The sequence below is a fragment of the Callorhinus ursinus genome, unplaced genomic scaffold, assembly GCF_003265705.2.
Source record: "Callorhinus ursinus isolate GAN/ISIS: 27379988/994484 unplaced genomic scaffold, GSC_fseal_2.0 scaffold21, whole genome shotgun sequence".
NCBI classification, from domain to species: domain Eukaryota; kingdom Metazoa; phylum Chordata; class Mammalia; order Carnivora; family Otariidae; genus Callorhinus; species Callorhinus ursinus.
The window spans coordinates 8143060-8156901 of record NW_027397083.1 but is presented as its reverse complement, the minus strand read 5'-3'; the positions used below and the strand labels follow the sequence as shown (position 1 = coordinate 8156901).

At 38.5% G+C, this 13842-nt stretch overlaps 1 long non-coding RNA gene across 1 annotated transcript in view; it reads right to left on the bottom strand.

Moving 5' to 3' along the window:
* Window positions 1-13842, bottom strand: part of LOC112829697 (uncharacterized) — a 116631-nt gene that overhangs the window by 96887 nt on the left and 5902 nt on the right. The window contains exon 2 of the long non-coding RNA XR_003209742.2: window positions 13028-13225. This is a non-coding gene — a long non-coding RNA (uncharacterized lncRNA). The remainder of the gene's footprint in view (window positions 1-13027; window positions 13226-13842) is intronic.

Below are 13842 nucleotides of genomic sequence, written 5' to 3'. Positions count from 1 at the left end.
AATAGTGCTCTCTCAGAAATAAGTAAATAAATCAATCTTTGTTTAAAAATTTTTTTAAAAGTTAAAAAAAAATTAAATGCTAACACCCATGTTAAAAGACTCCAGGCAAGGGTGGTGGTGCAGTTGGCAGGGCCCCATCCCAAGTTGGGGTGTGGTGCCCCATTTTCATACTTTGGTTAGACCCTGGTGACAAGCACTTATTGACAAGTTGCTTTAAGAATGTCTTTTCGTTAGAAAGCCATTTATTAGGAATGTTCCAAGTCACCCAAAAGGAAGAATGAGCCTTTGTGCACGGTACACTCAAAAGTTATATTTAATCAACAAATTAATAATTAACTCATTTTCATAGCCCATACCACCACTTACTTCTGAAGGTTTCAACAAAGCCAACAGACACAACATTTATTACTAACCAATGTTTTAAAGTGCTTCCTTTGCCCAGGAATTGGACTGAGGACTACACATGCATTATTTTCCATGATCCCCACAAAAATCTTTGAGGGAAACTGAACTTAAACCAGTTTACCCACTAACCCAAGGCCACAAAGAGGACCACGGAGTCAGGATTCAAACGCAAACCATGTGACTCCAGAACCTTACATGTATCCCTTTATGTTTATGTTTTGCTGTCTTTAAAATTAGATTGTCTACTTATTCCTGTGCCAAAACATGATCTTACAAGATGTTTCTCCTTCACACATTCTACAAGGAAAGAAATCAATATGAAAACAATGGGTCGTGGATCACCACATCAAAAACTAATGATGTATTGTATGGTGACTAACATAACATAATAAAATTAAATTAAATTTAAAAAAAATAATAGGGGCACCTGGGTGGCTCAGTCATTAAGCGTCTGCCTTCGGCTCAGGTCATGATCCCAGGGTCCTCTTTCTTTAAATCCAGCTTAATATTTTTCAAGTCATTAATTACAGATCCTTTCAATCTTTGCCCTGGTGAGAGGAAAAGATTAAAAACCACATGGGCACACCAGAGGAGGTGCTTTCAAGAAAATGCAAAGTTTATTCTTCAAGAAAGAGCTAGAGAATAAAAGGAAATGTTTTTTAAATACATCTAAAACCAAGAGTTCTGATTGAAGTCTGGTTGGGTGTGATTACAGGGAGTTTCTGATTCCACAGATGAGTTTTAATCCTGTTGGCCAAGGGAGATGGGGCCATACATTTGCTGATTTTGTATGTAGATATTTCACTGCTCGCTTTTTCATTTAAAAGATACAGAATGAGATATTTCTTTTTTGGAACAAGTTGAAGTTGGAGAAAAAGAAGATATTCTGAGTTTTGAGATCCTTTATTAATAGCTCCAGGGAATACCTAGCTATTAGAAAACTAAAATGGTATCACAAGGAGTAAAAACATCTATTTACATAGTGTGTGTGTGTGTGTGTGTGTGTGTGTGTGTGTGTGTGTTAGTTTCATTTACACACTGTCAGAATGAAGCATAAAGTCAAGCAGGGCAAAAACCTTTCATCTTAGCAAGTCCTGGGGTTGGACACTGAGTTAAGCTCATGTAGAAAGATAAACTTTCAGGATCTCACATTAGCCCCATCAAGCCACATCCCAAATATCAGGACTTTAGCTGAGAAAGATTTCAGGTACAAAACCGAGGAAGGAGGTGCTTCAAGAGTGGGAGAAACTGGTATATTCATTCTCCACAAAATGCCAACTTGACTTTTTCAGTAGTACAAGTTTGGAAAGGGAAATAAAAAACCAGGAATAAACAAACAAGCTATTCGTTTGCATGTGACTTTTGCATGTCCCTTTGCCATTTGACTTTGCAGTCCCCTCTCGCTTACAGGTGCAATGATCTTCCCCACCCCTTGTCTTTGTGATGTGTCATGTAATTCGCCTTAACCAATGGAAAGTTAGCAGATGCTACACAAGGAGAGGCTTGAAATGCACTTGGAGGGCTGTGCTTTCACTCTCATGCTTCTGCCACTGCCATGAAAACATGTCCCAGGTGGGTCACCAGACCCAGAAGGATGAGTGACACCAGGAGCAGATCTGATCTGAAGTCACGATCTGGAGCAGAGTCCAGGTGGCCCCAACAGACATCAGCAGAATGACCCTGGCTGGCATACAAGCATGTAAGTGAGAACAAATTATGGTGGCTTAAGCCACTGAGTTTTAGAGTAGTTTGCTATATTGCATTTTGTACAATAATGGACTAATAGTTAACTTGTTTTTGTTCAAAGATTTCTTTGAGAATATGTTGAAAGCTGTGACCTTCCTCCTAGGAAAAGCATATGCATAAATTTAAAATTTTGTGTGCAATTTCAGAGTATTCATTGGCCTCCTAAATCATCCAAGAGAACTGGTTACTAAAAATGGTTTATCATATGTCTAAATAAAATGTCTGAGCAAAATGATAGTTACACTTAGAATGATATTCAGAGGAAAAAAAATGTATCTGTTTTGTTTTGCAAATGATTTTTAACAATTTCTTTAAGCGTGTTCTCTTTGTCCTCAGCACCCACATTCAATCCATGAACAAGACCTACTGGTAGCACTTCAAAAGCATATTTTGAAATTTTCCACTATTCTCCACTTCCACGACTACCATCCTAGTTCAATCCACCATCATCTTTCACCAAGATGATTGCAAAAGCTTCCTAACTGACCTCTCTGCTCCAGTCTTGCCCCTCTACGATCCAGTCATCCCCCAACAGCCAGTTTTTTCAAAGATTTCCCTCAGGGATATTTTGTTACTCTAATTCAAAGGGCACTATGCACTTATGTCAAGAAATCACTTCAAAATTCAGTTAAGAAGTGAAGTTATAGTCTGCCCAGCATGCACAATAGGAAAAAGGCATAATGCTTTTAAAATAGGTTACTCATCTATTTATTCATGTGCCTAGCATAGTTCATATAAAAATAAATAAGACAGTAAGAAATCTTACAGAATGGAATGGTTTGTGAGTCTGCATGTGTGCTCATGCAAAAAAAATTTTTTTAAATCTATAAATGAAGGGAAATTTAGAAAAATCTATAAAATGAATGCACAACCTAATATTAATTGGGCAAAGCCAGTAATGTGTTGCTAGCTGGGAAAACTCAAACCTACAAAGCCATAGCACATATCTGGGATTCTCATCAATTTGCAAAGTTTCTCACTAAGAAAGAATTAGAAAATAATTTTGTAGCATATTTGCATGCATTTCTGATTACAAAGGCCTTACCAATAGGCACAGTTTACAAATGTATAAGATACAATAAAAAAAAAATCAATTCTCCTGACATCTGCAAATCTCACTCTTCTAGAAGCAATGTCTTGATACATGTTTCCCTTCTTTTTGGCCATTCCATCTTTTGGAAGTTAGAGGAGGCAATAAGACTATCTGGATTGGATTGTGGGAAAACCACTGGTGATATGTAAATCACGGGAACTCAGGAAGATAGTAGGTCATTATGTAATATCATAAGTTAAATTATCCAACCAACAAGATATGACATTATCAGATATTTCCTACAATTTAGGAAGGCAGATTTCTAAAGTTTCAAAGGAAAAATATATGATCCTAGGGTCAGAAACCCTCAAAAGGAAAAATTTATCAAAATAGAAGAGAGAATATATAAAATGAACATCTAGCTTTGCAGTAGTTATGGGTATAGAGGGAACTCTTTGATAGTCTCAGAACTAGACAGTGATTCTAGTGATGATCACATGAAGTGTCCCTTGCTCAAGTCAAAGCCCAAGAATGTTCCTTGAACCTTTTATTGTCCTACCTATAGCATATAACATGCTTTAGTCTTGCACATATAGCTTTATGCCAATCTTTTTGACACCGTTAATAACAGGTGTCCTGTCATCTTCATACACAGCTTTCAAAAATATGAGCCTATTAAAAATGCTGAAGACAACAGACAGTGCTTCTAATTTATCTTTATTATTTATTTTACATTTTTATGTATATATATTTACATAAATAATATAACAAATAACCACTCATCTACTTGAGGAAGGTGGTATAATGGTAACAGAAAATATAAGAAAAAAATTCAACATTCATTTCACACCTGCTTTGTGCCAAACATTTTGGTAAACTCTGTGGATATAGCAACAGGGGATACAGAAACTGCATGTGTCACATTCTAGCAAGAGGAACTATTTCAATATAAATGGTCAAGGTAGACCTTTCTGATGATGAAATTTAAACTGCTGCCTGAATGGAAAGAGAAGGAAATCATAGGAAGAAGCGTGATCAACTAATACAAGGCCTAGGGAAGTTACAAATGGGGCATGTATCAGAAATAGTTTAATACCATAAACAGCTGAAGCATGATAAGGGTAGACATGAATGAAATAAAGTCCAAGAGTCAGACAGAGACAGATCCTATGGAACTGTCCAAAGTATTTGGAATTTATTCCAAAGGCATGGGAAGTCACTACGTGATTTCAAGCAAGAAAGTGAGTGACATGATATGATTATCATTTTGGAAAGATCAATCAACTGCTGCCCGAAAAACCGGCTGTAGAAGGGCAAGGAAGGTGGGGCAAGGGGACCAAGTCAAGAGGTCACTAAAATAAATCAGAAGATAAAGACAGTTTAAACTATCTTGGTAGTAGAAAAATGAAAAATGTCAACAGATTCTAAACGTGATTTGAAGGTACCTCCATCAGGTCTAAATGATAGATTAGATTATGGGGTACAAGGAGAAGAAAAAAAAACTGAATAATGATACCAAGGTTTTTGGTAACAATAAGAGCAAATGATAACCAATCGAATAATGTAGAAACGCATGTGTCAAAACTGATATAAATAAGCAAATTAAAGAATGAGGAGAGAATTTATTTACAGTGGAATGGCAACTAATAAATGTTGCAGGAATGAAATTTAAAAATCATCATTTGGCAACCAACATAGTAATGATATAGCCCAAAGTACCAATAGATGCTACAACTTATGGGTAAAAATTTGCATATTTACATAGTCTCATAGTACCTTCCAAAAATACTTACTAATACAAAGTAAGAGTCACTTTAGACATAACAATAAAAAAAATTAAAAAAAAAAAAATGTCACTTTAGAATGGTGGAACTGATCAACATTAATATCGTTAATAACCAGACAAACTGAAACTTCATGCAACCTAATAGGATGCATGGGTATCCATGCTAAAATTGCATAACCACTATCTAATCCTGAGGAAGCATCAGAAAAAACCCAAATTGAGAAATATACAAAATAACTGGCTTGTAATTTTTTAAAAACATCAAGGTAATTAGAGCTAAGAAAAAAACTAAAGAATTTTTTCCAAATTAAAAGAGGTTATAGAAAGAACTATGACAAATAAATAAAACACATGATTTTGGAATGGATCCTAAAGAATATTATTGGGATAAATGGCAAAACTTGAATGAGTTCTGTGGATCAGGTGGTAGTTACTTACTTATGTCAACTTCCTGATTTTGACAGTTGCATTGAGGTTATATAAGAGAAAGTCCTTTTTTATAGGGTTTACACACTGAAGTACTCAACGGTTTTGAGGTATTATGAGTGCAACTTCCTCTCAAATGGTTCAGAAAAAAATTCTTTGAACTACTTTTGCAATCTTTCTGAAAGTCTGAAAGCATTTTTTAAAAAACAGAAAAAAACCCAGCCCAATTACTACACTACTGTAAATTTATTTTGCTTTCAGTTTTTGTTTTTGTTTTGTAGAGAATGGTCTTTAAACTGAATTGAGAAATAGAGGGTAAGACAAAGGAAAAGATAGTAAGAATCTCTGGACCAGAAGGAACTAGACAAAAGAATACTGAAACCCAGATACGTTCGAAGAGTCACTGATTGAAACCTCTGAAAATTTACAACAAATGGAAGAGATGCCACATTACTGATGGGGAAATCCCCTCTCCGACCCCATTGTGGATTTGAAAACTACAAACCTATAAACCTGATATTTATCCCAAGCAACATTTTGGAACAGACTATTAAGGATATGGCTTGAAGCATTTTGAAAAGGACTAGTGATCCTTTGGAACCAAATGAACTAATTAAAACCATGTCATGGTTCCCTTTCCTGTTCTTTAGACAGGTGATTTTAGGTTGATAGATCATGGTTTTCTTGCAGTTTTTCTATTCACTGAGGACATGGGTGTCATCTTCATCATGTGCTAAACTAATACTCTGCAGAGATATAGTAGGCTGTGGATGGCATAAGGGTGAGGATTCTGCAGTAGGCTGAATAATTACCCTCCAAAAGATGCATGTCCTAAGCCCTGGAACTTATCAATATATTATCTTATATAGTAAAAGGGACTTTGTAGATGTAATTAAGTTAAAGACCTTAAGACTGGGAGATGATCCTGCAATGTCTAGATGAGCCCAATGTATCACAAGAGTAGTTATAAGAGGTTGATAGAAGGATCGGTGAGAGAGAGATGTAATAATGGAAGCAGAGGTCAAGAAGAGAAAGCTGCTGGCTTCGAAGATGGAGGAAGAGGCCATGAGTCAAAGAATGCAGGTGACCTCTGGGAGCTGTAAAAGGCAAGGAAACAGATTCCCCCTACGGGCCCCAGAAGGAACACAGCCTGCTGATGCCTTGATTTTAGCACAGGAGAGCTGATTTTGGATTTCTGACCTCCAAAACTGTAAAATAATAAATTTGTGTTGCTTTAACCTACCAAGTTGATGGTACTTTCTTACAGAAGCAATGAGAAACTAATACAGACTCTATCATACATTTCCCCCCAACACTTAACCCAAGCACTTGCTCAAAATACACATTCAATTAATAAAATTATTAGATGAAAAAAATGCTGTCCTGCTATATGGAGATTGAAAGCCAAAGATAGGAGTGATAGAGGTGTGACTAATATCATAGGGAATCCTGAATGATCCTGAGATGAACTCTAATATGAGCTGGGGGTCAGTAGCAATGCAGGGAGAGTGACTATTTTTCTTGAAGAGCAAAAAGAGAAGAAAGAGCTGAAAATGATTGGCTAGATGAAAGCGTTCTCTCTCCAAAGGGAGTCAGTGACCATCTTTAACAAAAAGATGTTTTCACTGTCCTTCCTTCCTGCATCCCTGCATTTACAGCTTCTGCCTTTACTCCCTCCTTCCTGTGTGAAGAGCAGAAGACCTCTAGGCTCCCAAGTGCAGGGTGGGAGGGAGGAATAAGTAGAGGAAGTCCAGAAGAGAGCTCTGCCCACACTAGTCCTTGCTTCCCCTTAGGTGACATTTCTGTTCTGGTCAGCAGCCTGGGGTAGTGTTTCATTTCAGAATCATCATCCACTGAGGCACAGCCCAATCTCCAGCACTGAAAGCAAGGCCGGGTCCCTCTCATGCAATGAGAGAAGGGAGAAGCCTGAGCCCAGTAGTCAGAGATCCATTTATTCCTACACCATACTGGGAAGGCTAAAAAATTGCTTACCACATCCTGGCCCCTTCTAAGCTGCAGGATGCCCTTCCAGATGTGCCCTCGCAGGAGCTCAATCAGATGGCACCCACCTGGCAAGACCTCAAAACTCCAAGCTAAGGTATCCAGATGTTGAGGATCTGCCACAGGGAGACTTGCAAAGACCAGGAAACAACTCCTTGACATCCCAGGCAAAATTGTCAACCAGAGCTTACGGCAATGCTGATGACCACTTCGGCCTGCCTTGTGACAAGGGGAGGGTTGCAGGACTCAGAGAGATGGAAAGGAGACTATTAGGTCATTCATAAGTGAATTCCTGGGCTGAATTTAGTCCTGAATGCCTGAAAAATGCAGAACCTAGAAGAAATGGTTTGGCAGGCCCAGAAAGCATCTTATGCTCTCCTGTCTTAAAGGGGAGTATTGGAACCAGCTTGGGAAGGCCCTTCTGGTACAAACTCCATACCAAACTCATCCTCCTCACTGTGTAAGAACAGAGACAGGCAGAGATTCAGAGTCTGCTGGAAAGAACTCCTCAGAGTAGGTAGGTGGACCAAATCAGACAGCATCTCCTCCACATAGCTCTATTTTTCCCTCTTCTGTGCCAGCTCAGCAATAATAATAACAACTAGCATTTCTACTTTCACTGTAGCATTAGGTCACTTTTCACATGATTAGACATGGATTAAATATGATTAAATAAGGCCCAGAAAGTCTGTCACATGTCTAAGCTCTTGCTGGTAGCAGATGTGAAAATCTGATCCCTTTGACCCTGGAAATTCTTCGCTCAACAAACACTGTATTAGCTCTCTCCTGCCTGCCTTTATACAGCTGTTTCTCATCTTAAACCACTGTAATTTATTCATAGTAGTCTGTAAGCTTGAGGGCAAGAATGAGATCTTATAACCCCACCCATCTCGCACAGTACCAAGCACAATGTAGCAGCAAACACGTACAGAGCGCTTTCTCTGTGCCAGGCACTATTTCCAGAACTTCGTGAAAATTAATTCATTCAGTGCTCTCAACAGTTCTATGGTGGTGATGCTATAATTTGCCCCATTTTATGGAGGAGGAAACTGAGACACACAAAAGTTAATCAACATGTCCAGGGTCACAAAGTTCATAAGTGGGGGCCCTGCGAAGACTGGGTCCAGAGTTTGTGCTAACTCCTATATTAACTCCTATATGACTCTGCCTTTGAAATCAATAAATGGCTGTAGGTTGCATATTTACCCTTTCAGCTCAGCAGTATTTCTCAGCTTTGCTTCCACAAAGCAGGTGCCCTATCCAGGGTACATAGAGCCAAGGCATAAGCCTGGTAAAGTGTTCAGGTCAGAAAACAAAATCTAACCCTCACACTCTGTACCTCTTCCCCAACTCCATCAACAAACCAGCATTCACTTTTGTCATCAACTCTCAGGCTTTTGTCATGAATGCTTAACGTTATCGCTTATATTTCTATAAGACTGAAGCTCACTTCAATTACTCAGAATATCATTTGTCTGTTTCCTAGGTGTCAGAGAGCTAAATGTTACCCAAGAGTCTGGAAGAATTATTGAAGAACTAAGAGGTTCAATGCAAAAAAGTCCTGCTTGACCCTTGGGTATCTAGCACTTATGTTAATATCTTTATTATAAATCTGGTCATGTAAGACAGAAGGCCCCAAAGTGCATTATCTAAAACATTGGTTTTGCAGACTATAATAGATTACTTATATAAGAGATTCTGTGATCCAATAAATTTGAGAAATCCAGAGTTAAAAAGCAAAGGCAGATTCCTTCCTGCAGGACTTCTCAGAGCCATTAGCATACCTTAAGTATGTACTGTGATTCTCCTGGCCTGACCTACATAAAATGGCTTTTCAGAAACTGGCCAGAAAGAAATGGGGACATTGGGTTAGAAATAAGACTTGCAATTACAGTCGCATAGAGCATAAAGGAGAAATCATGTTATACATTGAATAGAAGATAACATTGTTTATGGCATATTTATAATTGGGATTTATCCTGAATCCTGGAACCCAATCAGCACATACAGTGAATGATCAATATTCAGGTAAACACTTAAAGGAACAAAAGTAGACATATGAGTAGCTGAGAAGAAAAAGGATTATCTGTTAGGGCTGAAAAGTTCAAAAAATTAAAGACACTGGATTTCACACCTAAATTATCTGCTCTGAGATTGATACCTAGAAATTTATCTGCAAATGCAAGCATATCATCTGTCCAAATTCCAGATCACATAATGAGTACTACAGAGGGAGTGCATGATGGTTTGATGATAAATCCTGATTGCTACAATTCTCACCTACAGGGTTACCTCACCTCTAGATCTTCAATAGATCTTAACTCATAACAAAACTAACTGTAAAATAAAAACACAATGTTCTGAAGATTTTATAAAATCTTCTAATGGTTGCTCACTGCATTTTATCTAAAATCCAAACTTCTTACCTTGATATTCAAGGTCTTTCATCTGGTGACCTGAACTTTTTCTACCCCACAAGGACTCCAGTTGGGAGCTGCTCTCTCACCGAACCCCTCCTCCCAGTCACACCAAACTGCCTGCACCAAATCACAGTGCTTCACCATCCCTCTACTCTTTCTCACAAGTGGACTTTCCGTCTAGACACAACCCCAGTCCCTTCACTTCCTGCTAAAAATCAGTTCTAACATTCCCGTCCAGGGAGTCTTTCTTGACCACAGACCAAGATCATGAACTCATCTTATCAGTTCTCATCACCCCACATGAGTAAGCCTATCATCACATGCATCTAATTCAATCTCCACGTCCTTAAAAACTAGCATAACACCACATGGCACACAGCAAGGAGTAATATAAGTGTAATTAGAGCATCCCACTTTACAAATGGGGTGGGAACCAGAGCTTCCAAGTATGGCTTAAATTCATGCCATCCACCTACCGTAAGCAAGAAATCTAGTCTTTCTCTATGTAACACTTACCCTACATGTCCCATAACCTCCACCTCGAAAAGGCTAATTTCTTTGTCTCAGGACAGGAACAACCCCTCCCCGATCAGTGGTGCCCCCTTGTGTCTGGCACATCCCACAATAACTAGAAAGTAGGGTGCTTGGAAAAGAGCCATCAGCTAATTGTTCTGTGCCAATCATCTCATCTAAAGCAATGAGTTTGAGGCCAGATCTCCTGCTCTATTCCCTGAAGCTCGGACAATTCCTTGCCAAGAATACAAATGTTCTTCAAAGCATGAGAAAGAAAATTTTCTCCCTGTATACCTGTCATGCCTGTTCCACACCCAAACTGACCCAGGTTTCCAGTATCACAACCCAGGTTCCAGTATCACAACCCTGAAACAGTTTCTCTCTCCTTTTCCCTGGGGCACAAGTTTACCATAAGAAGGTAGACAGAGATAGGAAAGTACCTGGCCCATCATTTTGCCAAAGACATTGACTTAATTCTTCCCCTTTCTTCTTTTAATGGCTTCAGTGCCAGTTTGCCTGCCGCATCTCTCTTCTCTCCCAGGGAGATATTATAATGGGAAGCCTTGGGGCGCTGGCTGCCCTGGGAATTTGGTCAGGGCTAACCCAGTCTACTCACCTCAAGAGATTCCAGAAACCTTCCATATTAGATGAAGAATTAGGATCTCCATCCTTTCTCCCAACCCCTTATGGAAATGGGTCCACATAACACTCTCATGAGCATATATATTTTTTTTTCTTTTTTTTTTTTTAAGTGAGGGAGAAATCCAACAGATCCAAGCAGCAAACCACACAGGAAAAAAAAGGGGTGGGGGGCAGAATGACGGAACATCAGGAAACACCTCCTCCTCTCACATACCTACTACTCCCTGGAAAAGGTTTCTTGGTTCCATAACCAAATTCTCCCCAGAGTTAGGAAAGGTTGATCCAGGCTTCCATGCCCTGAGCCCAGCCAGTGCTTGCGGAATCAAGCCAAAGGTATTCCCACCGGGTTCCAACACCCCTTGATTGTTTCACTTTAAAAATGCATTGACATATCTATTTCTCATTAATCAGTTTTAACATATTTTACAAACTGTCCTCACACAATCACCAATCCTCTGGTGAGGAACTCACCTCACTTACTAAATATCACGTTTGGCAGAACATGTGTCATTTTCTACAAATATTGAAAAGTCAATAATTGCTGCCAGAAATCCTGTATTTGTTCAAATCCCGGGTGAGATAAATGATGAACAGAAATACCATTCTCTTTTAAAATTCAGAAATAAGACAGATCTGATTGCTTATTCTTTTGATGCTTCTACAATGTGCCTGGCTTCAATAATCATAGGCACAGCCTGCCGCCCTGACTCTTCCTTCTGCTGTATTTTTATTATTTTATGTCTGTCTCTAAATGAACAGTTAGATTTAGCATACCACCCTCATCATGCAGGGATAACAGACATAGGTATATACTGGGAGCAGATACACAAAGTTGGCTGGGATGGGAAGGAGAGTGGAGTTAAGTACAGACACACTGTCCTAAAGTGATGAACCAGCAGTACAAAATTTTGAGTTCTGTCTCTGTCTCTCTCTCTCTCTAATGTATAATATATTTTGTATATTATATTAAATACAAAAATATATTTGTAAATAGATTTATGGATTTAGCATAATTTATATATTTAACATAAATATATTATAAATATATTTATATGTGTAATACAAATATACATATCTCTATATTTAATATGTTGTCACGTTAAATATGTACTATATATTATATTAAATCTGTTTTAGTTATATACATTCATTAAATACTGTCAAGATGTACAGCAAGTATTAGGAAAGTTTACTCTTTATATATTTCAGAAAGAAAATGAGATAAAGAAGGTATAATATATATACATACTATGGAATATTATTCAGCCACAAGAAAGAAGGAAATCCTACCACTTGCAATAACATGGATAGAACTTGAGGACATCAGGTGAGATGAAATATGCCCGACAAATATAAATCCCCCATGGAATCATGTATATGGGGAATCTAAAGAAAGACAAAGTCCTAGAAACACAGCAGAAAAGTGGTTGCCAGGGGCTGGGGGAGGGAGGGAGATAGGTAAAGGTTAATAAAAGGGGACAAATGTTCAGCTATAAGATGAAGAAGGCTGAGGACCTAATGTAAAACATAGTAACTGTAGTTGATAACACTGTATTATATAAACTGAAGTGTGCTCACTTATTTGTATAAATAAGTGAGGTGAGGACCATACCGTTAACTAGATGAGGGCAGTCCTTTCACAGTGTATAGGTATATCAAATCCCCACAATGAACATTTTAAATATCTTCCAATTTTGTATGTCAGTTATATCTCAATAAAGCTGAAATTTTAACAAAAGAAAATGAGAAAAAACACAAGCTGAAATATATTTCTCGGTTCTCCCAATGGGTTGTCTTGCATACGACCTGGCTCACAAGCCACTCAGCATCCACTAGTTTAAACTCTTTTCTGTAAAGGGCTAGCAAACTTTCCCTGTAAATGGAGTGTCAACATTTTGTCCTTTTTGGGCCATGTGGGCTGTGTCACAGCTTATCAACAATGCCACTGTAGCATGAAAGCAGACACACACAATGCAAAAATGAGTAAGTGTTGTTGTAGTCCCATAGAACTCCACTTACAAAACGAGGCAGCAGGCCAGATATGGCTCTCCTTACCGGCCGGCTGTAATTTGCTGATCCGTGGCTTAGAATATATATAATGAAGAGATGCTCAAAGAAGTAGTGTGGAGGCAAGCTCAGGAGGACTACTGAAAAAGTCATTAAAGCTGCCAATTTTTTTCTGTATTTATTCTCCCCAGAATTCTTTTCTTCTTCCTAGCTCCAGACCTGCTGCCCCTGATTTAGAGCCTGGATCTGAAAAGGACAGAATAAGATCAACACATATTTATACAAGTGGCATAAAGAGGATCCTGACATCATTTCAGCACCTAGGTCCAGCTATCCCTGAAATCAGAAAAACCCTAGATACACCTATACTTTCCCATTCTTTCTTAGGTTCCCAGCTGGGTCTCTGTAACAGAAGAAAGATTAACAAAAGAAAATATAAATTTATTTAATATAAGTTTTACATGACATAAGAGCCATCCTAAGGAAATGAAGATCCAAAGAAACATTTCAACCTGAGTGTTCTTATACTAGGTTTGATGAAGCATAGAAAGTCATGGAAAAAATGTGATAGGACAAAGGAGTATGAGCTAAAAGTAGTAAACTGGGGGGGGTTAACTTGGCAAAACCTGTTCATTCAAATTCCTTTTAGCATCCCTGCATCTTTGGAGATAGGAGGCTCCTTTCCTCCACATATAGGGACCCCCATATGAGGGTCTTAGGACCTGCTTCAAGGAAATGTCTGGAAGTCCTTCCTGTACCAGCTTAAAATATTCAGTATGCCAAGGTGCCACAGTTTGGGGTAGCAAGCCCTGAACCCTATCAAGTCCCTAAATTCCCTTTGAGTTTTTGGGAGTTTGGGTTGG